This window comes from Anas acuta, chromosome 7 (genome assembly GCF_963932015.1).
Source record: "Anas acuta chromosome 7, bAnaAcu1.1, whole genome shotgun sequence".
NCBI classification, from domain to species: domain Eukaryota; kingdom Metazoa; phylum Chordata; class Aves; order Anseriformes; family Anatidae; genus Anas; species Anas acuta.
Window position 1 is genome coordinate 11,744,239 of NC_088985.1, and position 25,811 is coordinate 11,770,049.

Here is a 25,811-nt window from a genome sequence, read left to right on the forward strand (position 1 = left end):
ATTTCTTTCTTATGACGGATGAAGTTTTCTCTAGAAACCAGAGCTCAAGATATACAGATTTTTCTAAATCCTAAGCCCTCAAGTCAGACTTGATGACTAGACTTCCCTTATGGATAGACCTTCTCTTGATCATCTCTTTTACATAGGGTGAAACTTCTCAGATATATGAAAGGCAGGCATGAGAAAGGGAAGTAAAATGCAAAAGTAACCCTAGTGTTTATATGAATGTATATTATTTAATTCTCCTCTTTGTTCTTTGGTCCCCACAAAAATATGTGGGGGAGAAATCTTTCCCATCTAAACACATGACATTTTTTAACTATTCATTTCAGTTAAAATTTAAACCAGAACTCTGGAAAACTCCAGCCATTGGAAAAACTTAAATTTGTAAAAAGGCATTTTTCATGAAGATCAAGTCGGAAACAGTAAGGGGAGCTGTAGTGAGGTTTCCAGGCTGGCAGATCAAACTGTACTATGACAACTTTTTCTGGTCATCAGAGGTAGCCCAGAGTTTCTCAGGCTGAACTTTAAAAACTCAATAGTCCTCACCAAAGTGAAAGAGCTTAAGAGTCTCATTTTATACTGAAGCTGTGAAAATGAGGCTGAGAGCATTAGTATTAGTGGTAGGGAAAGCACATGGCACAGGTCAGAAATCACTCGCATCCTTTCAGTTTTCTGGATAATGCTGTATGTGCTTTCCTCTAAGGACTGTCGCCTCTGTGTCTCTTTCCTGTGGCCCTGCTTAGTGAGTCCCCAGCTTCCTTTCAACACCCAACAGGTATCATTTTTCACCATCAGTATTTATTTTACCTAAAATGTCCTAAGCACTTTTCAAATGAAAAGCAGACAAAAGCCTGTTCTTCTCCAAAAAGACTCTCTTACTTCCATTATATGTAGTTCTAGTTCCCAGAAAATAAATCTTCTCATCTAGACACCAGAGAATCTTATCCTTGGAAAGCCAACACACAAGAACAGAATAAATATTTGAAATACTTTAACAGTGTTGAAAACACATTTCTAATACATCACTCTACACAAAGAGCTTCTCTTTTTCCACAGAATGGGCTTGGACTATGTGTGTTCTGAACTTGTGCACTAATACTTGCTGAAATAACTCCTCTAGCCCTATTCTTTTTTTTTTTTTTTTCCCCTCATGAAGCCTTTTATTCAGTTACCCATTGCTCAAAAAAAATATAAATTAATTACTTACATACTTAAAAAGTTTGATTTTGTTTTATCAAATCTGATTAATAAATGGAATGGAATGTCAAAACAGCTTAAAAGATCTGTAAGCATGCTTGGGAATCAGTTATATATGCCTTAAGGAGGCAATATTGCCCCATTAGCAGTAAGAACATTAAAGAAAAAAAAAAAAAAGACATTTTTATTCTTTATCCCTACACTCTCTTCTTTTTATTTTATTTTCTCCTTTTCCACCAATCTTACGTTTTGTCCAATCCCATCTATATGTTTCTTTCCCCCACATTTATCCCTCATCATCTATTCTAACAAAACATATCCGTTTTCTTTTCTTTACCAAAATTGTCAGATCTGAATTCATAAAATGTTTTTAAAGATATTGAATTGCTTTTGGTGATTAGGGGCGTATAATACCAACCATAAAGCATGTCTAAATCAATACACTTCCATGTATCAGAACAGCATGTGGCAGTACAGCATTATGAAATTTATAATTGCATCAAAGCCATGATTTCCCAATAGCTCTACCTCTATAATAACTAATTTTAAGCAGGAAGTCCCACTGGCAACCTACAAAAAAAAAAGAAAAAAAAGGGAAAGGGGGAGGTCTCTCTGAGTAATGCTAAATTGATGCTGCAAGGGCCACAATCTATGCTGTAGAGTGATTTATGGTACTTTTTTTTGTCACTAGATCCAAAATTAATGAGTTCAAAATCATTTATAAGCGCTGCCCTTTCCAGATAATTTTAAGAATATATTTTTTTTATTACTATTTTTAGCCTTTACAAATTAAAAAAACCAAACAAACAAAAAAAAAAAAACTGAGTTCATACAGCCCAAAATACGAACAGAACACAGTAAAATATTGTAAGGGCCAAATTCACTACTTAAACACATATAATCCTCAGACACCCTGGGACCTTATATATTCATCTAATTGTTAAGCATGTGATATCTTAGTCATTAAGATTATTTCAGAGTTTAGTCTGAAATATGCACGGTTCATGAAAAGTTCTGTAAATCCCTGCTGTAAATAATTTTTCTGTTTCCTTCTGTCAATAAGGAAGCATACAGTCATAAATAGAAAGTCTGGATAATTTCTGACAACTATAGGAATGAAAAAATACCCGGTTGAACCATTCTATTCAGCATTTAAAATTGCAAGGTAAGAAGACTTGAAGGAAAAAATCTTTCAAGATTATTTGGCTATCGAAAAATTTTTCACAGTTGTATTTTATCCTGTCATCTGCCTTATATAAAACACATGAAATATATTATATTACAAGTATATAACATATAATTGTATATCATAGCTGTATATTACAACCACATACAACCATCCTACAGAAGAAAACCAATCACAGCACACAGCTTGTGTGCCACTGTCACGTGTAAAAGCCACCTTTCCACCAACAGCAGGACACGTTGACAGCAGGGGGGCTTTGCCACAGCATCAGCAGCAGGTCCTGCTGCACCGGGGACCTGCAGGGTACTGCCTGCCCATGGGCCCTGAGGTTTAGGGAAGATAGTGATGGTGGTATTTCCTCATTCACTTTGTAATGCATAGGTGTTCAGGGGCACTTCAGTCCAAGGCCTCTGAATGGGAAGAGGCATGGACACATGACCCAGTTTTATTTAATCTGAGTAACTCATGCATTGACATGGTAGCTTGTACATCAGCAGCTGTCCTGATGGCTTATTTTATTCAGAGTGGACTTTGACCTCAAACATCAGGAAGGCTGGTAGTCAGCAATTTTGACAGAAACCCCCTAGGCCTCAGAGGTCAAATGTTCCTAGGTACTTTCAACTTACAGTACAACTGTAAACATATAACACCCACCTCCCACGCTGTATTTAGGTGTGGAAAACCTAATAAAGCTATTTATTATAGGAACCAAAAAAGTACTTGCCAGCACTCAGCATGGGCTCCTGAACTCCTCATCATAAGACCATTAATGGCCTGCTTAAAAGCAGGTAACCTTCCTCCAATGTGTTTAGCATCAAAGTTGGAGTTACTACACCACTTTTAGAATACAAGTCACTGTAAAACCTTAATTTTGTTAAAAGCCCAAGGGTGCACTTGTCATCCAGTGTAAAAGTATCACATTATACAAGGGAAAACAAAGAACTTGTTTTATAGACTGAACAAAAATAAGAAATGAAAACATGTCCATTGCAGAGATAACCACAGCTTAGATTTTTGTCATAAGAAGATTATGAAATTACTCGTTCTCTTCCCTTACCAAGAGGAACCAGGTTTACTTGCACATCAAAGCATTATAAAAAAAAAGCTCCTGTTCTTGTAATATTTCCCTCCCACCTATTTATGTATCTATTAAAAGCATCACTAATTATTTGCTATTAAGAATGAACTAATTAGATCTTGCACTGTCTGAACGAGATACAGTAACGAAATACAGAACTCATTTTCCATTACAATAGCTGCAAACAAATGAAAAACTACATGAAAAGTACCAAGAAAAACGGAAGAGCCGACAATGACAGACCAACTATGTTTGGTTGCCTTGGATGAAAAGCTAATTAACAAACCAAAGTAAAATACAAGCATCTACAAAAACAAAAATTAAATCAGCCCATATCTATCATGTTTGACTTTTGGCAAATGTTGCAGCTGAACAACCTGCGGGGAAAAGCACCTCATGTACATAACAGTTATTTAACAAATAGTTTGTTCTACTTCCCTTGTGCTTGCATTTAGACCAGAACTTATTATTACAGAACTTTAATCTGCCAACTACTGTTGGTTTACATGGTTAAGTTTATAGTTGAAGTTCAGAAGGCTAAAATTACTCCAACAGAAGAAAAAAGCATAGGTTTTATTTTTTATTGATAAATTAAATATTTTGAAATGAAACTCCCTGTACTTAACACAAAAATATAAAAATATTTTGTTGTTGTTGTTTTAATGAATTCTTAATATCTGGTCAGCCATGGACATAATTAACACTTCCATAAGCAAAATTAATCATAATGAATTAATTAAATGACAGAAAAAAAATATTGACTATGTACAGAGTTTGAACCCGTAATGCATTATCCCTAACATACAGTGTTTAACATGGCTAAGATTTGACCAGAGTCAGATGAGTACACATTTTTATATTCAAAAAATGATTTTATGTTAAAAATTACTTTGCTTCCTAATGCTTTTCTAACTGAAGGTTTTACTGCAAACAATTTTGTACATATCATGTACTAGGGGATAATTTAGAGACATGGTTATGAACATTACAAAACATGCAGCTCTGCAAACTGATAATTTAGCTCAAATACCTAAAGGTCAAACTTCAACCCCAAAGAAGTCATTTGGTAGCATGTAACATTTCTTACATATCTTGAATATGGGTGTCCCTTGCCTACGTTGTAAGATAATTGCCAATATCACCACAGCTATTAAATACTTCAGATTAGAAGAAGAAAAAAAAAAGCAAAACAAACAACAACAAAAACAACCTTTGCTTCCAAGATAAAAGATCTGCATAATGGCAAAATTTTGTCACACACACAGAAGTTTGTTAGGTTTTCTTTCTGACTACCATCAGAACACTACAACAGCTTCTGAGGGACAATTGTATGGCTTTTAGTCTGTGAATACAATAAAGGAAACACAAGGTTCTCAGCCACAGTCTATGCTACAATTATATATACACATGTATTTTATGTTAACTTTGTTTTGGTTAACAAATGGCATAACACCCTGTTGAAGAGTCTGTCTATCTAGAATCTCAGTGAACAAAAGAAACAAATGAAAATGTAATTGCAGCACTATACTACAGGCAAGTTGTTCTGTGAGGAGTAGAACTAGTGAAGCTTGATCTTCTATGGAGATGCATTGCATGACAATGTTTTGATACGGAATAAGCAGTGAGCAAGGTGTTTTGTATTACAAGTAAAAAAAACATGCGATTAAATTAACACAGTGGGTTTCTCAAAACCTTGACAGTATTCACAGTCAGGAAGAAGCCTCCAAAATATCGCTCCTGTAACCTCAGAAAATTAGGTAGGCAATGAACATTAGTTCCACAACAGATTTTTTTATTATTATTATTAATTTGCCATTCAGAATAGGACAGCACTTTAAAGGTCAATTATCTGCTGAGAAGCAAGTGGAAAACAAGCAGATAAAAAGGCAAAAGGTAGCAAGACTGAAGGACACATAATCAAGATTTTTCTAATGGAATTTATCTATTCAGCCATTGAAATTTTAACAAAAATAAGCCTCACCAGAAGGCTTACAAATACAAATGTATTGGGAATACAAAAAGGAAATACAAAAGTATGATTTATTTTCTAATGTATGGATAACTGGTACTGGATTGGTATTGAATGCAGGATTGATGAGAGGAAGAACCAGAAGTCACCTAATCTATGAAGTTCCTAAGTGATGTCAAAGCCAAGTTTTTGACTTTTCAGTGATAAGACGTATGAACTAAGTTTAACACTACTGTTTATTTTACTTTGTCTGGTAAGATTATTTTATTTCATTTCAAGTGATTGTGTTGAAAAGAAACACACCCAAACAACCTAAGTCATGAGTTAATTAAGCTTTTTGGTATAAAATACAAATGCCTCAAGGCTTGCATTTCCAAATGGCATTGTACTCAGTTTATTAAAAACACCTTTCCAGAGGAATAAATCTGCTTTGCAACCTGCAAAATTGATGCCAATGTTATGTAAAGGTAAATACTTCTGGTGTGAATATCTGATAAAGAAATACAAATACAACATGATACATCACTTCCATTGTACCATCTGACAGGTAGTATGTAATTATGGCAATAATGTTTTTCTCAAACCCTCAGATAAAAAAAAAAAAGGTATCTGGCAAGGATGATGAATTAAATGCAGCTTCATTTGGTAATCATTAAGTCAGTGATAGCACAAAGTCATTCACATTAATTTCTACAACTAGAAAGTGTAAATGAAAGCATCAGCTTTTTTAGAAATGAAATTTAGATTATATCTTATTAATTACAGGTAGCCTCAGAACTTTAAGAGGGAGTCAAGTGAATATTTAAATTCACTGTATAGTTTCTTTCTATCCGAACAGAAAGCTTTAAAGAAGGCCTATCATTTCCAAATTCCCTAAAATTTATTAAATTTTTATGTGAACAGACCTGAATCACATATTTGAATAGCCTGAGAAGTATCGTATCTGAATACATTTTAGACTTCAAGAAGTCATGTTCTTTCTTCATTTTTTAAGTATGGTACTTGTAGATGAAGGTTGAAGTTGTGAACATGAACATTTGAAGCCAAAGAACCTGAATACATTTTTTTACAGATCACTTTCCTATGCACTCTATATGTTCTTATGTACATATAAAGCTTACAAGTAAGCTGTACCTAACAAAAAATAGAAAAAAAAAATCTTTTCTTTGTTGAAAATACACACGAAGTACTTGTAAAACACACAGGTATGTGAACGGCACTGTAATATTTGCACAGACTGTGAGTACATGCTTTCATGTCTTCCCTAATGTCTTAACTGTCTATTAAGTGCACACATAGGTCAGCTCCTCACCAAAGTAAAGATTGTTAAAGGTTATCCTGTTCAGCTTTTGTGAAGACAAATACATGTGCTTTGTAAGAATGTAAATTGCTAGGATATCCCTCTTTATTTCCACATTCGACATTAACCTATAGTGTCAGTCATTGAAAGCACCTACTTTATTTATTATTGATCATGGTTCACATTTAAACACCATAAAATGAAAATCTTGTCATATCAGATACTTTACAAGGTAATAGATGTTGATGCATCCCACAAGAATGAAGATGGTTTTGTTGCAGTTTTTTTTTTTTTAATCCCTTCTTGTGTTTTGGTTTTTGATACTAAATTGTTTAAACATTGTTTCAGGTGGTGGAAAATAGCAGTATATGAGCATCATTTAGCTTTCATGCACTTCAATTCACCTATTATCATGGAAAAATCCATATTGCTTAAGTAGTTATAAATGATTAAGTTTCTAAAACACATAAGAGCTGCTGCTAGGAAAGAAACATGCAACTCTAGATAAGCAAACTACCCATGCTTCTGTTGAACTTTAACCTTTATTTAATTTCAAAAGACACTACTCTATGAAATCTAAACAAATATTTCAGATCATTTTTCAAAATGGTTAGTTACCAACCATTCTTCTGCAAACTTCTTTCCAAAAGCACCGCTATGAATTATTTTCAAATCAAAGTTAAGTGCATCCTCATATCACTTTACTGAAATAACTGGAGCCAAAAGCTTATGGACATCATCAAGGCTTAATGAAAGTTTTTGTAGTACAATTTAACACATTTCCTAAGCAGTCTCCACGTGCAACAGAAACACTGTTGGCTGAAATTTTTGTCTGAATATCTACCCACTGGAAACGGTGTTTTTTATTGAAACTTTTTTCCCCATTAGACCCTAGGAATAAAAATCCCCAACTAAAAGTTCAGAAGAAGCTCTGAAGTATTCTAAAAAATACTTAGGAAAAAAAAAATCATTTGAAAGTATTACTTTTACATATTTTGTATTATTTTAGTGTGGAAGCCAGACTGTATGTTTTTACCTTTTAGAACATCAACTTACAGTATGCCATAACGTGATATACCATAATGGTCTAAATAATCAATTTTATATTGCATTTGTACTGTATGAGAGCAGAGAACATTCACTGTGAATTAAGTACATCTGCAGTAGATTCCTAAAAGGAGATCATCTGAGAAAGACACATATTAAAGGGATTTCATTTGCTAAACACAGATTTCAAGGTGCCTCAGTCAAAGCTTACTACAATTACATAGGAGAAAAATTGTGTTCCATCAACCACATTCCATCTTCAGGTTCTCTAGTGTAAGCTAGAGGGTGTGTCCACAGGCAGATCTTTGAATTTGTGAACAGCTTGTGTAGCACTCTGTTGTACCTGTAACTTCAGTATATAGGCTCATTACCAATCTCCTGAGCTATCCAGTCTTCCTCAGTTGTGAAAATTTAATAAATTGCTTTTTTCCCCTAGTGTATTTAGCGTTCATGAAAAGTGACAGATTGACAGCCTGGGAGACTGAAGCATTCTGTTTAAATCACAGAGTAAAGAAAGAAGAGGCAATGGCAGACTAAGGGACCCAAACTAAATTAACCATTTGTTGAAGTAACCAGCTGAAGGGAGAATAGCATTCTCAATTGGCCGATCAAGAGCCTACTGTCAAAGAGATCTTAAGCTACTGGAAAATAAATTAAAAAATCCTCATTTCAACATACATATGTCTTTTCATGTGCTCAGTAAAAACTCTGTCCATTTTACTATAAAAGTAATGCAGAAAATCCCTTAATGAATTGTTTAATTCATCAGCTCCTTCAGAAGATGAACAGCTGCACTGCAATTTGATTGGCCAGGGTATAAAATAGAAAACAATACCAGCAGTGGACATATTTTAAGCAAAATTCAACATTTGACCTTTGTGCAGCACAAGAAAAAAAAAAGTTTGATTTGGTATAAATAGTATTGACAAGTCCATTTCTTTTGCTAATAAGTTTCCCAAAAGCTCTTGAAAAAGATCTTGTCCCCGTACTCAGCACAAAGATGTGATAATGAGTCTTGCAATGCCAATGAGTCTACATCTGATTACCTTTTGAAGCAAATCAGAAAATCTAAACTAAGCAACAGAAAATTCCTCCAAAATTTTCTGATTAGAATTTCTGGGGAAGGGGGAGAGGGATTGATTTATTTTTAAAATTGCTACAACATTTCATAGACATGTCTATTTTATTTGTACACGAGCTACAGAACATGCAATAAATCATTCCGGACACTAAACAAGCAGAACCAGATGAGTGAAACAGAGCACTATCAAAGGCAGTGGGTTCTTTCAAGCATTAGAAACAAGTCCTCTGAGGTGTAGAATTAGTGCTCTACTTTACATGCCATAGCTAAGTACTAATAATTGCCCATCCATGTAGAGGAAGATGAGCCTGAAAATTGGATAAAATCACCACGGCTTGACCTAGTAATAGATTGTGTCCTGGAAACAGCCTGCAGGCATCAAGAGTGGAAGGTTCTGTGCCAGTGAGGACAAAGATACAGAACCTACCTGTGGTATTTTCTCACCCTGAGAACTGGAGCAAGCTATCGTGCCCCAGCAAATGAAGTGTCTTAGTTTTTTGAAGAGTCATTGCTGTAAGGAGTCTCAATAAATATCCTATCTGGTCTTGTAGTAATAGATGTTTTTTTGTCCTCTTTTGGGAAATGAAGCTCTTGACGGATGTATTTATTCTCTGAGAAAAATTGCTACTTACTCCCTACTGGGTTTAGAAGGGAAAATAACACCTATTTCCTATGATCTGGAAGTGTGGCATTGTATTTATCACAAAAAATGCTACATTAATGCAAGGATCTGAACAAGGATCTCTTGTACTGAGACCTAGAGTTGTAGCCAGATTTATTTACGTTACCAAATAAATGCTCCAGGCCAGGCCTTCAGCTGACTTTAATCAGTGTTGTTCTACATAAGTGCCTCAGAATAAACATAGCCAAATGGTTATAGAAGGATGTAGATGCCAATGAAAATAACTTTTAACTTAGAAGATGCTCCAAGAACAAAAATATACCACAGTGACAGGGATAGCAAATCAAACAACAGACTGGTAGTTAACCACAGACCTTATGAATAGTAAAATATATCCCTGACAAGTCTGGTGAAAACAAACAAACAAACAAACAAAGCCTTGCCAGCTTAAAGAATTAAGAATTCAGAAATTCTTTTCTATCAACATAGAAGAAAACAGAAAATGCAGCTGGACAGCCTGGCAGCTAGCATGTGTACTATTACTGTTATTTTATTTGAAATAAAAACTTTTTTTTTTTTTAAGTGACAGTGAAATTAAGAAAGATGGTGAAAGTGAAGGATGAAAATATAAAAGCAACACTTATATTCTTAAGTTTGGGCAGATAAACACATTTTTTTTTCAGGTTTATAAATAACATTTGTCACACTACTAAGGAATCTGACATTATTATTTAACAACACTTTCGCAGAGAACATTCCGGTCTGAGTCCACTAGAATGACTAGAACATTAGCTGTAGTCACACTGAAAGCACTTCTGCTCATTCATGAAATCATATATACATACATATTTTTTTATCATAAAATGATTATGCCAAAGGATTGCAATGCAATTTACTGTCACCTACTAACCTCAAAACTGAATCAAAAACCTTCACCATTATTCTTTTGCAAATGTCAAAATAACTTCATGGTGAACAGCAATAAAAGCTAAAGTTTTCAGTCATATAAAACTGGGCAACAGAGTAAGGACTGCCACTCCAGCCACTGTGGTAACCACTACATAGTCATATCTTCATAAAGAGCAGGCAGAACCCTGAAATCTATTTAATTTCCTATATGTGTTTCTGAGATTGGAAGCATGTTCTTTGGAGCAGTGATAGATTCAGAACATGCTTGGGTAGAATGGTTTTAGTAATTTGGATACCACATGGCTGGAACTTGCATCTCTTGATTTTGAGAGAACTCATTTACCGCAGACATCTCATTGGCATGAATAAATAAAATCTTTTCAATCCAAACAGGCTTGCTGAATTTATTCCATTTCTATGATTGTGTGTGCGTGTGTGTGTGTTACTTACTATGCTTTAATGCTATTTTCAAATAACATTGTGTTACTTTTAAAACTATTTTTTTCCTACATACAAATATTTTTTCAGGGACCCTGTTTTGTTCTTTAACCTTCCCTCCTTCCATACTATCAGAGATGGCTTTTACATCTAATGTCATTCAGAATTTCTTAAAAGCAGGTCATGTAGAACTTGTTGCTGACAGGAAGCTGGATGTTCGTGGGATTAGAATGCTGTAAAGTCAATTTTTGTTCTATCACAAGGAGCAGGCAATAAAGATAAGAAATAGAAAGTGATTTCACAAATTCACTCTGGTAAGCTTCTCATTCATCAATCAGTTAGGGAATTATACTAAATCTTTCTGCTGAGTAATATCTTTTCTACAATAATGAGAAGTCTAGCTTTCATTACTCTAGATATATAGATAATTCATTTGATTAGATTAGATTTCAAGCTTTACTTTTGGTTGCTATACAATTTTCTTGATAAAGAATAAATTGTAAACTTGACCTATTAAAAGGTTGATTTTACCAAATAAACAGCCAGGTGATATACCTTCTCATCACTTGTATAGTTTTTGCAATAGAAAAAAAAATGCTATTCAAAATTTTTTTTTTCATAATTCTGGGAAGGGTTTTGCCTTTTGAGGATAAGGCATATAGGGAGAGTTATCTGCATGGAAGCTCTGGTTTAATCATTAGTTTCTTTAGGCTGTCATATTTTTATTTGCTGAGGAATTGCAAGGTGCAATTCTGAATTATGAATACTACACTTTCAAAAGGAGTATAAAAAGAACCACCAAATCATAAAGCAAATAAAACAAACAAAAAAAATTATCACTTTCCTAATTGCATTTTCTAAAAAGGCTACCTTAGAACAAATGCGATATTTAGCACAAGACTAACAAAAGATGAACATAACATTCCATAACACTTGATTGTGATGATTTCCATTCAACTTCAGAAAAACAAGATTTATACAGGAACAGAAAAACTTGGTCACATTGAAGAATTTCCTGGAGATTGGTCAGTCAGCAATTAATTGATTCATGTACCCCTTACTCATCTTTAAACAATGCCTGAACGAGCAAGGTGCTGATACTGAACAAGCATGGACCATGATTCTGGGCCCAAAGAATTTTGCAGAATCCCTTGCTTGGATTAAACCCTTACTAGAGGATCAACTTTATGCCATTTTCACACTGGAATGTCTCTACCTGTAAGCTGTGCAGTGCAACAGGAATGGATTTGCAGAACATAATTGGTGCTGGGGAACCTTTGTCTATGGTGTTGTAGTGGAAGACAAAGGAGATATAAGACTGGGCTGGTTCCCCAACAGAGTGCCCATCAGTACAGCATCCTCAACTATAACCTTATTTTAGTTCCTCTGAAAGGAATCCAGTTCATGCATTTCACGAAGGCAACATGATACAAAACAAAATATGTTAAATCAAGTCAATGCTCTAATGCTTCCCACAATGCTTCACCCTTTAATGCTATACTGAGCAGGCAGAGCAGGAAATACATTTAAGACAAGAATCTTGTTGCCTTGTCTACCTTTTAACAAAACACTAAAAAAGGCATAACAACATGGGAAAAAAATATATGCATATATGTGTGTGTGTGTGTGTGAAGGCTGCTTTTTCTGACTTAGGTCAGATAACCTTTACACTGATTTTCCTGAGGTCCTCTCAGCTTCGTTCTGTATTATTCCACTAGTGCAAATGATCTGGTAGCCAGCACTGGAATGACAACAGACCTGTAATATGGCATGCAAGACAACAAGTACTGCATCTGAGAAGCACTTTGCGTGTTTATCAGGGAGCTTACTGAGAATTTTTTTTTCTCCCCTTTTGCATATTAGGAATATGCAGAAATCTCAAGTCTCAACTGGCTTTCAAATTTCAGTTGTCAACATATTTTGCTAAATTATATATTTGTACTGTTTGCATAAATGACAGTTTGAGAGAGTGGTTGTCGAAATTGTTTGAAGCAGCATATCAGTATCTTCATTTATTTTATTCTGATAGATTTTATTCTGTGCAAATCAGCTGAACATATGGCAGCATCTTTACATCAGCTAGGGAACTTCAGCTTGCTTTTCAACGGTGAACTGTTATAGTTTTTTAATAAAAAATCACTTCTTCCTTACATATGAAAGTTTATCTTATTGATACTTTAATTTGAAAAGACCCTATTTTTGCTTTGTACTGATTAAGTTGCAGGGAAAAAAATACATTCATCATTTTTTCATGTATTTTCGTAATACTGTAAAATTAATAAGATTACTATTTATTTTAAATTGATTCTGTGGGCTTTACGTGGCTGAGGTTTTTATCACTTTGCATAATTTTCTACACAGGTTGTAATTCTCCACTTTATTATACCATGTACTAAAATAAGTATCCCAAAAATCCAGATGAAACCTCAGTACAGAAGTAATACAGTATAATATCATCAGAGAAATGGGAAATCAAAACCTATTTCTGGTTCAGCTACAACCCTCCACTTCCATCTCTGTTCCTTGTCTCTTTCTTGTTCTATTTAGTCCATAAGCTTTATCTGTTATTATGAGCATCATTAATGATCTGACTGTAGGTTTTACTATAACCACAACAGATAGTATCAATTAAGACGACTTTGTTCAAACTACAAGATGATTGACTCTATGTGAATAGCTACCATCTTAATTTAATATTCCTCTGTACTTAGCACTGCTGAAACTAGGTAGAGAAAAAGTAGTAAATTCTCATTAAATTATTTTCACTACTGGATTTTTATTTCTTTTTTCTTGGTTTGGTAGAAGGATGACTTAAGTAAGCATAAACAATTTTATACACTAGTTGTTTGCTGAGTAATATTTAATACATTTGGCTCGGATATTTAATTAATCAGAATATGGCAAGTATATCAATATATCAAAGACCTAGGAAAAGCTGTTTTTGTTTTCCATTAATTGGCAGTGAGCAAAATTACCTTTTCCCTCTTCCTATTCTCCCATAAATCTGTGCTTTCTTCCTCTAAATCTCACTGGAAGCTCTGGATTGCATTGTTCTTGAAAAGTATTTTGATTTATTTGCTGTACTGCTTAACAATATATAGAAATATTCAATGACAGGAGCTTTAAATCCATATATGCAAGAGTAAACATCACATATTTTAATTGTGAGAGCTGTTTAATTGAATGACCTTATCTTCTCCAACACCAGATAGCCCTATGTAAGGAACTTTAATTCATTTACATATCTTAATTGTACAAAGATAACATTTCTTTCTTAGATATTACTGGGAGATATACTATATAGCAAGCAATGGATCATTTAAACCCTCTGTATTGAGGATGCAGCATATTCTCCATTGCAATTCATCAACTTCACTGACGCTCTTCCTCTAATATTCTTTTCTGGTATCAGTCTTTCAAACAAGTAAACAGCATCACTAGGGTACCATCCCGAGATACAGCTACCTTTGTGGCACAGTGACACCACCAGGCCTTTGGCATTAGCAGACAGTAGAACAAAAGCACCACCAAGAGTTAAGTTATAGTCTTCCCCCTCATCCAACAAGATTTTAATGGAATTTTAATTTAAGATAATTGCCTCTCTGTTAAAAACTGAGAGGATTTTGACAGTATATCCTAAGAGAAGAACTTGGTAAAATAACAAAAACAACAAATTTAATTTTGAATATGCTATTACTTAGTACAAGATTTCAGTGTAATATTCATTCATTTTCCTGGCTAAAGGCAGATTGTTCAATTTAAAAAACTCCGACAAAATTTAAAGAGAAAATTCAGGTACTGTGTAATACCCCTTGCGTGTATAAACTCTCCATGTCACTGATAACTATATGAGATTGGGTAAGTAGGGTTCCTTTGGCATTCCCTAAACAGAATTACCTACCTTCAGATATGCTTTAAGTGCAGTATGGGTATTTCATTGTTTGTGTTCTGTTTATAACTTTTCTTTTAATAATAATAGTCATGAGTTCTAGCAGTTATTTCAGCAAGACCATAGCTTATTATAACAGTCTACTTTTCCCAGTTGGCACAATACAGCATGGAAAACATTCTTTTTAAATAGAAGAGGTATAAAGGTAACCCCTCATTTTCCAATAGCTCAAAATACTCATTTTGGTTATTAAAGTTAAAATATTAATAATCATAATCATTTAGCATTTAAAACTATTCAAACCATAATTTCTCTTTGTTTTCTTTCTTTCTATTCTAGAAAGACAACATATATCCTCTCACTTACTGGTCATAGTGCTTGCCAGAACATTATGCAGCATTAAGCAATGTGCCTTAAGAATGGATTTTTCCTGGTTGGGGACATAGCTGAAACATATTTCCACTCCCAACTGATCAACCACAGAAAGAAGATGGAGGGTGCATCTGCAAGACCCTACCTGACATGAAGCAGGGATGGAACAAAAGACACAGTTCAGATGTTGGCAGCTGTGAGAGGCAGACTACCTTCTCTCAACAGTCCTTTCCACGAGCACCCCAGGGAACGTTTGGGAAAGTTCAGCTTCACAGAAGACCACATTAACACAACAATTAGAGTAGGGTGCTCAGAAATAGGCTGTTGGAATACTTCAGAGAGAGTTCCCCAAATTTCCTAGATTTTTCAGTTTACTTTGGATATGTGGTATTTCGAAAATTTGCAGCAGTCCACCTTCTGCCAAAAGTGTCCATACACATTGATCACAAAGTAGTGATATAGGTACTCCATATAATAGGAAGTCATGACATGCCATCTGTACACATATAGACACACTCTATGCCTTTTTTTTTTTTCCTCTCATCCACATAGAATGTTGGATCTCCCAATAAACTCACATTCTATGTCTTCTGTAACAGTTTTAAACGTTTATTTTCTTTGGGTCATAAATTGCATCTTGGAGGTCCAGAGACCATGATTATCTTATACAGTTGTGAAAGTAAATTCGAAGTCCTCACATGCTTATGCTACTGTTTGACTAGCCTTGCAGACTGCACCTATTCTGTGCAAAGCTGAAAACTCCGTATCTTTTTTTTTTTTTTTTTTTTTTTTTTGCCATGAAAGTCACTTTTTTTCTTCAGACATAAGCAACAGTTAAACTGAGTGGTAACAGCAGCAGCTTGTCTGTATCACAGTGTAGAGTGGTTACTCTACAGACAAATAAAAGGAAAAGGCACTACTCTAGTGACATGGTACCTCTCCTGCATTAGGACTTTATCTGAGCTACTGAAATGACAAAAATAGACAAAAGCATCAGAAAAGAACCCAAGAAAGCTCCATGGGAAAAGCTCCAATAGCCATTCCCTGTCACCTTCAGTCCAATCATTAAAAGTACCAAAACAAAGCAGTCTGTTTGGAATTATCCCAACTACCATCAGGGCTCCTCTGATCTCAAGTTCTAGATGCGGAATGAAAAATTACATAAGTAAAGAGAAGGAATATTATTGTTTTACCACTTTAACAAGGTTCTATAATCAATCCATACCAAAGCTAGGTTGCGCACAGGATCATATTCATATCCCCAGTAGACCAAGTTAATTCTCCCAGAATGCAATCACACCTCTTTCTGTTTAAAGATTTTTTCATCAATTACACCAATTCAAAAATTAAGTATATTTCTATAAGTGGTAATCTCATTTTGTTCCTATATGGCAAAAAATAAACCAATTCAACAAAACCCTAAACTGTTTTGCAATGCTCTTTCTGCATTTCAAGAACTATTTTAAATTTTATCTGTTTGACAAACCCATACAGAATTTTTTTATGTCATAGATATTCATAGCCATAAATAGAACAGAGAAGTGATAATTACAAATTGGTTTCTCCTGCTATAGAACAGAAGCAGTAGAGCACTAATTGACTGCTTACCAGTGGCCTGAAATTGCTAATTGACTTGTAAGGCACTAATTTGTTAACCTAATTTGTTCAGTAGGAAACTCTTGGCTAGGAAACCATCCTGAATAAATATTAGTATCCATTCTAAAAAGGTCAGGTATTTTATTTTTTACCATTATTTGCTAACTGTCTATCTATGTCAGTGTATGTCAAATACATTCTCAATGTATGCAAAAGTATTCATAATGAATACTTTTTTTTTTTAACCTGACAATAATATTTACTATGGTACCACAATCCTCAGAAGTGAAAAAGGAAACAGACTATCAGATACTTTTGTAAGCCAGATCAGCTATGACTTCACTTTATTTGCCAGAGTACAATGAAAATGACTGAATATCTTTTATTCAAAATGTTAGGGGAACAGATTTCATACTAAAGACATACTTTCTTCTAACTTATAAACTTTCTTCTGCTTTAAATCCATTAGATTCAACTAAGAGGAAGCAGTAGACTCTACTTCTAACCAAAACGTAGAATGAAGAGTTTTCAAAAACTCAAAGTAACAAATTATGAAATAATATTATTATGAAATACTATTATTAAGAAAATTATGAAGTTCTGTTTTTATGGCTTCTAGACAGCACATATTTACTAAACATAGATCTAGAAGAAAAAGATGCTAAAACATCTCTCTTCACATGAGCTTTGAATAAAACTCAATCTTTCAGTAAAAACGTGCTCACTTCCTTGTCAGCATCTTGCAGCACATGAAATATATCGTACAAAGCATCAGCATCACAGGAGTTAAACTACATTCCTACTTCTTCTCCCTCAGCAGGAGATACTGCTACAAAAATTACCTAAATGCTTCTCAATTCATCAAAATTACAGGATTTTCTAGTAGAAATGTAAATATTTTCAATTATTACTGTGCCTTGGAAAATAAACTGGTCTTACCATTTAAAGCTGCATCAAAGGATTACATCAAACATTTGAGAAAAGAACATATAAAGTTTTACAATAAGAGGAATAAGAAACAGTATCAAGTACATCTCTAAGATTCTGGAGAAAATTAATAGATATAGCAACCAATTGCTAATCTTTTAATTGTTTTCCAATAACATGATATATAACAGTGGCCTACAGCAATAGCGAAAGACTTCTTTTTCCCAACCAAGCTAAGCTTCTTCATGAAATTTAGGATTGTTACTAGTGTTATATAGGAAACTCCTTCTCTTTAGTGGATATTCTTCAACATTCCACAAGAACAGTATGTAAGGGTTTCAACTATCACACAGGAAATTTAGTCTTTTTTTTTTTCCTCATCCAGCTATTTACAAAGAATGATATAGAAACAGATGGTTTATTATTGTTGTTGTTTTCCCTGTGTATGCTTTGTTTCAGAGCTTAATACCTGCTTTGTTTGGCCTAAGTGTTAGGAAGAGATCTGCCTACCTATTCTCCACAGAGCCACAATTCTGGAATTGAAATGTCTGCAGAAATTGTTGAAAATGTAAACTCTCATTTTAAGGATAACCGAAGAAATATAAAGCATTTAAACTTACCATTGGCCTTCCATGCTCCCTCAAAGACACACAGACGTGACCTTTGGTGCTCCCATCCCCTCAGTTGCAAGATATTCTAAAAGCCTTTACTTCAACTGAGCTGCTGGAACGTTTGCAGTTGGCTGAGACTCTCCTTCATCAATGACCTTAGAGGAAAGAAAAACAAAAAAATATGGATATACCTTCACAGGATTTAGGGTACTTCATATAATACACTGTTTACAGCTATTGCCTATTGAAATCCCCAGAGATTTAGTCACTTTAGTAATGAAAATTAGGTGGCTTGATGTCAGTGAAGAACTAAGCTTTGAAGAGCTGGGCATGATTTATTTAATATAGCCACCCCACAGTTCAAACCCACTCTGCTCTACAAAGTTGCTACGAGTACATTATAAAACTAAATTACAGAGCTTCCCTTACCAAGCTGCAAATCTCCTGGCCTCCAAAGTTTGTCCTCTAGGAGAGCAGTTAAACATAAAATTCATTTTAAGCACAGTTATGGACCCCAACAAAGAGGATTCCAACCCTAGGAAACATTTACTGATAACCTACAACCACAGGCCATTTTTCCAAATGCACTATTAGAAAGGAGGGCAAGGGAGACGGAAATAGGCACACAGAGACTGCTAAAAGTGCAGCACCACAACCTCACTTCATGGGGGGAAACTCTAGGCATTGAGTTGAACGTAACCAGCCAGTCAGCACATTTTACTCTAAGCAAACGTGTTAAGAAAGGGCTCTAGTCTCAAAAGCTACACTGTATTTTAGAAATACAACAAATATTAAAAATATTTGAACTTCCTCATAACAAGAAATAAAACTTTCAAAACTAAAGCTCCCTCTACCTATATACTGCTGCTCATGTTTCCCTTCCTCTTACTGACTTTCAAAAGCATCTCTCCGTCTCTCTCCAGAGAAACCCCTTCCCCTCACCTCCACAAAATAGCCACTGCACCTCACCTCTCCTCAGCACACCTGTGCCTCCTCACCCCACCCATCTTGAGCCTTGCACCCAGAAGGAGGGCTGAGAGTTAGCAGTGTGCAGGGGCTGAGGCCAAGGCTGTCATGGGACCTCAGATGGCTCCTCTCCAGGGCTCCCTAGGTGTGATGGCCGAGCCCTGCTGCCCAGCCAGGTCTCCAGGTGATGGCTGCCTGTGCCTGCCTTCAAATGGTTTTGCCCAGCCAAGATGCTAACAGCCAAACACTGCTGTGTGTGAGCCCTGGTGCTCTTGACTTGTGCCTTTCAAACTGCATAACTGCATCACACATATTATTTATGGATGTTTGTGCTTAATATTTTCTTTCTTGTAGTTTAGCACTCCATCTGAACATCAAATGTGTTAGTGATCTTTTTATTGCTGTGGGGACATTGTCACAGAGGTGGCTGCCAGTTGAGAAGAAGCACAGATCGTAACAAGGCTATGTTTAAGCTCTGGGGAAAGTGTGGGCAAACTGCAGAGATAGGAGGTGAGTGCAACAAAGCCACTCCTTCCTGGTTCAGCTTTCAGAGTCATTTGGCAGGTTCTGAGTCATTCTGGCCAGGTGCAGGCCAGAACACAAAACAGTGTTCAGACAGCACAGAAAATAACCACGCTGGCTGCATCCCACAGGGAGAGCCAAGCTCAGTGGCTGTGGTGGAAAAGGCCAGCTTTGCTTTTGCTGAAGCAGAGCAGGGTACAGTGCATCTCCTCCGGATGACTGCAGCTGCTGTCAGGTACCAAACATCAAACTGAATGAACATGAGTACAGCCCTGGATATGAATACCACAAAAGCTGCTACCAAGGAAAGCTCAGTCTGACTAGGCAGGCTGGGGTCTTCCTCCTCTCATAAAATTTGGAATGGGAATCAAGCACAGATTTCTTGCTGTGGCAATGTACTGTGTTGTCCAGAGGTTTTTTGTTTGTTTGTTTGTTTTTGTCACACCTGCTGATTGATTTTTGTAATAAGAACCCTACAGCAAGAATGCTGTACTTTTTTCATAGGCAGAAGTAATGACAGCACTTAGAAAGAAACCTGAGACAAAAGAGTTGTGCATTTCCATATTACGTTTTCAAGTATTACTAACCAAGAGAAAATTTAAGAGGTAGGAATAGTGAAGACTTTTTTTCTTACTTATGCTCTTTAGTAGTTGTACAAGCTATTTTTCTATGCTTTAACATATGAGCTTTATTCAACTATCTTATGCATGTCTAGTAACTAATCAAATTAAAAGGGGAAATTTGATCTAAAGTATTTTGTTTATTTGCAACCAAGTAAAGTTTGGTAATAACAATTTGGCACTGCCCGTAAATCCTTGTGGAGCAAATAAATTCATATCTTGGCACCCAACTCTGTAAATGATATGCCAGATTTCATGGGGAAAAAATAAAATAAAATAAAATAAAATAAAATAAAATAAAATAAAATAAAATAAAATAAAATAAAATAAAATTTTAGCAAAAGTTATGTTGCTTGTAATACTGTGTCTCCTTCTTGCTTCCTCTTTGAGGACAATATTACAATACAGTTTTTCTCTTCCCTATGCATCTTGGATGTCATATGTCATTTTTTATATGTTTGGTTATGTTAAGTCTCCCTTCCATACCGTTATGGGATAAGACCTTGGCTCTAGTAGAAGATAAATTGTCATCCATTATTTTTAGCTGTAGGTAGTTACTTTTTCCTAAAATAATATTCAGCTCTTGAAGGTAATAACAGAATATTTACTATTCTCACAGTTGAAGTGCTGAGTGCAAGATATCAACAGATCATCAATACAATCTATTCAGTCTTCTCAAGGTTTCTAAGAGTGTTCAAACTCACTGATTTTCTCATACTGCATACATATTCAATGTAACTTTTATTTTTTCTCCCCCCCCCCCCCTTTTTTTTCCTTTCTTATTTTCAATTACAGAAGGATTTGTATGTCTGGTAATGTGCTTTGTCACGGTGAAAGTGAAAGAAAAAGTAAAGAAAGTATATTATTTATTTTGTATTATAACACATTAAGCGGGGCAATCAAGTTCCCAGCTATTGTGGATGTGTTGAGAATTAGTCAAATTAAAAGGTTTGTTTGGTTAAAACTAAAATCCCAATTCTTGGAAAAATAAAACAGTCTTGTTCATGAAAATATCAATTCTTTTTTATTCTGCTACAACACCCACAGTACACCTGCCAGAACACCTTATTCATCACCCAGGACACTATGAGCTTTGTTTTGAGCTGAATTAAAATCAACTATAGTTGATAGGAATATGTTTGAGGAGGTGGGGTTTCGTTTGTTTATTTATTTATTTGAATAGTATTTTTCAAATTGCATACTAAAAATTAGATTTTAAATGTTTTTAATTTTTGGAGAGATAGAGGTTCTCCTAAAGGACTTCACAACAAAATCAACATGAATAGTTTACCAAAAAAACATGGGAATATCATTGCTCAGGAGTATGATGGACTTTGGAATATGACATTAAAGGCCCATTCAGAAATCTTGATCATACAATACAGAAAGTTAAAGGAAATAAATTCCATGAATACAGCTTTAATGGTGATTAAATCTGGAAAACTGGGAGGAAAAAAAAAAAAACACACACAACAACAAGAAAAATAATGGTATGCAAGAGGATTGTGGAAATTGAATAAGTATGTCTAATAATAATTTTATTTTTAAAATATTTGCTTGAATTTGATCCCAGTAGCTAGGTCTTTCTTTTTGATTAATTTCTAGACATTTAGAGCAACAAGTTTCTTCTATAGTCCTTAAAATTCCATCCCATAACTAAATTATGAATTTTTCAGCAGTGTTTCATTTCAGATATTACCTCATTTTAAGAGATTCTTTAAAAAAAATACCCCCAAACAGATCACATATTTAAACGTCTATATTTTAATTATCTAATCTTAATTGACCAATTTTGAATATTCACACTTTAATCCTTACATTTGTTATATTAAATGAATATTATGTGGCTAAAAAGAATTACTCTTTAACATCATTAAATTCCTGACATAATAGTATCTAGAAAACTAAAAAGAAAAACAATCCAAAGAAACCTATTTATTTCAAGGGAACACTACATTTGACCTAAGCAAGACAGACTGTATTGTATTTATGGGCGTTATATATATATATATTTTTTTTATCACTGGAGATAGCAGTTGCCAACCTACAGGCATGTTCATTAATCTCCCTAGCTATGCAGAAATGGAATGTCATGCTCTCCAGTATATTCTTTATTACTATTCCTGCATAGCTTCTCAATAAAGTTTTTCGTTAAAGATAAAAATAAGAAAAGTTTAAATGGGATTTTAAGAATGTAAAAGCTGTAGGCTCATGAGTATTCTTCAAAACACTTTCAAGATAACCATAGTCTGTCCTCCTATCCAACTTATAGGGGAAGAATTTAAAACATGGTCACTGTAAAAGGTTTACGTTACATACTTATACATCTGTACAGAGGTAGATGGATTTTGAATATCTATCCTATAATAACAATTCAAAAAATAAATCAGGATATGAATAAAACAATAAACGTGCTTTACAAGACTGGCTTAAATATAAAATATGCCATTATTTAAAGAAAGATACAACATACTGAACATTTAATCAATTTCCTTATTAGTTCTAATCTGCCTTCACAAAACCATTGCTGTCATTAATTTGGATTTTCTGTTCACAAGAAGACATAAAATCAGTAAAAGTAATACTGGAGATCACTTTCAGGCAGAAATGTCCCTAAATTTAAAGAAGAACAAGTATTTAAAACAAGCATATGCCAGCATTGATAGAAACACAAAGTGGACTCAGGCATTCTCATTTCAAACATTTGTAAGCATAATAATTTCTCTTAACTTAATACATTCAATCTTACATGATAATTTTCTAATATTAAATATGTTTAACAGAAGCATTTTGCAGTTTTAGGATGAAAACTTTTTTTCTTTTTTTGGGGAAATAGCACAGAAAATAGTTAGACTTTATATAGTAAATGTATAATTACATTCCTCCAGTATTCTCTGTTGTGCACTGTGTTCATGTCAATGATAATAATATTAGAAATATCTTCTATAAAAAATAAATAAATAAAAATCACCTGCAGGTTTACTGGGTTCTTTACTATGAGTTTTATATTTTTATTTATTTATTTATTTTCCAGTTTACCTTGGTGGGATCCTGATATTCTGCCATCAATCTCAGTTTTCTTATAATGGGAGAAAATATTTCATGTTCGCATTTTGTTCTTCAAAGTGAAACTCATCTAATGATTATTGCAGTTAATAATATACCATTTTACATCAACACACACTTGCATGCTAGCTGAATTTTCCAGCTCCCTTTCCAATACTTTTGAAATACTTCTGAAGCATCGAAGAGCTAAACCATAAGCATTCTTTAGCACAAGACTTGGACTATTTTATCAACAGTCTTCATTGAACTTTACCATGAAAGATCAGAATTACTTGTCTCATAAAGAAACAGTAATGCAGAAAAGTCAAATGACTTTATCAACCTCATACAGTAAATACTGACAAAGTCAAGGACATAATGTTACAACTCCTGACTATCAGTCATATTGTCTCTACAGTGAAACACATTAGAGGTTGCTTATAGCTGTGCCATTTTTGCTGCAGTTTAGGAGCCTGGCCCACCTTTCAACAAGTTGTGTGGCTCTGATGGATTTTCAAAAATAATAACTGTGTCTGTCCCTTCCATTTTCTACTAATCTGCCATTCAGTCCGCAAAATGTTCCATTTGGATCACTTGAGTCTACATGTAATTTTCTATTTTTCTAAATGGTGAAACACCTGTAGTCCAGACAAAATTTAATTAATGTGGTCCTTCAGGCCAGAAAATGCTATATCAGTGAAAAAAGCAACAATCTAGGTAGGGTGACATAAATATATACATATCTTAAAAAACTCCAGGAGCTATCTGAGAACAAGTTATGGAAAACATTCATATGAATATATCTATCATCACTAAAATTCTGATTGATTCCTAGTTTTGCATGTCTTTTTTTTTTTTTTTTTTTTTACAGTGGCTAGCATAGGTAAAAAACAGCAAAAGGTAAGACCTATGTCTGACCTTAAATCTAGCTATAACTCTTACTAAGTAATATTTATATGTAATATAAGTACATATTAATGAATTTGGAAGGAGGATTTTTGTTTGTTTGTTTCTAACTCAGTGACAGAGAGAAGATTGTCTTACAGCCTTCCAATATTTTTTTTCCAACAACCTTAGTTATGTTTATATTCATCTTTTCAAAGTTTTGTCAAATTAACAGTTAAATAATTCATCTAATCAGAGATCTGGTGGCTCAAAAATAAATTCTGCATATGTAAAATGTCTAATACATATATAAAAAGGTTTGTGACTGATGGTACTGTTACAAAATTGCAATACAAGTTTCATATTAACTGTTTTCTGTCTTCAAAATTATAGCACCTGGAAGCTATTCTCATGGAATTTAAACTTCTGAGCTTTTAAGAATTACAGACATAACTGCTGCAATGTTAATATTTTCTTTGTTATTTCATTTGGTGCCTCCAGAAAACTTGCTAAAGCAAACACAGATATTAGTGTTTATTACTGAAATAATATCCAAACAATTTACAATACAATCAGTGACATAACTTATATCAATTTTTATTTTAGAAAAATAGAATTCTTGTTCCAGAAGCTATGTAAAAATTTTAAAGTACCAACACAATTGATTTCAGTTTGATATAGATAATCACCATAGCTATAGGTATCACCTATATCAGCCTGCCTGTGGCTTTATTAATTATCCACTGATATAAAACACATACTAGATGAAGGAAAATATTTAGAATAGATACAGTCCTTTGATGTATAATTGAGACATACTTTTGCTTCTCAAAGGGAAAAAAAAAAAAAGAATTAATGAATCCCAAATTTATATAATGTGTTTCATGCTTAATTTTTTTTTCCAATGCCTTGGATAATGTACACCTTTTGTTTTTAATTCCTCAGAAATACATAAAATAGATGCATTGAAAAAAAAATATATATATATATATTTTGTAGAAGTTTCTATTGTTTTATGTGGTGAAAAAAAAAGGGGGTGGAGGGCTTGTAAAGCAAAGAGAAGAGAGAAATCTCCACATAAAATGTGGCTCAGTCAATAGTGGAAGATGTCACAACAGAACATCAGTAATGACAATATGGTAATGAATATCTGGTGATATCTGGTAATGAATAATACCCTAGGATTGTTAAATTCTGTGTAACTGTAAAAAATACACCATTTATTACAAGAGAATATAAGAGACATGCATGATTAGTTTTCAGTTTGACTGCCTACATGTTCCACAGCAAATTTGCCTACAGACATTAATGTTATTGCACATCAAAAGAAGAGGAAGGCAATAATTAGAAGAAAAGCTTCCATGTATAATAGTAACATCAATATTCCATTGAGAGATTCAGACCTTCATTTATAAGAGATGTTATTCAGATAGTGGCATGTGCATATTTTTATATGAAATGTCCATGAAATGTGCATGCACATATTCTTTCTTCAAGTCTTCAGCTCTGTTCATGTGATCACAATAAAATATGCTCGGAGATATGCTT

At 34.2% G+C, this 25,811-nt stretch overlaps 1 long non-coding RNA gene across 5 annotated transcripts in view; it reads right to left on the reverse strand.

Annotated features, from left to right (window-relative positions):
* Positions 1–19,143, reverse strand: part of LOC137859226 (uncharacterized) — a 159,297-nt gene extending 140,154 nt beyond the window's left edge. For all 5 annotated transcript variants that reach the window (XR_011098197.1, XR_011098199.1, XR_011098198.1 and 2 more), the window contains exons 1-3: positions 19,080–19,143; positions 18,655–18,690; positions 18,235–18,380 (exon numbers count right to left, since the gene is read on the reverse strand). This is a non-coding gene — a long non-coding RNA (uncharacterized lncRNA). The remainder of the gene's footprint in view (positions 1–18,234; positions 18,381–18,654; positions 18,691–19,079) is intronic.
* Between the last annotated feature and the right edge of the window lie 6,668 nt (positions 19,144–25,811).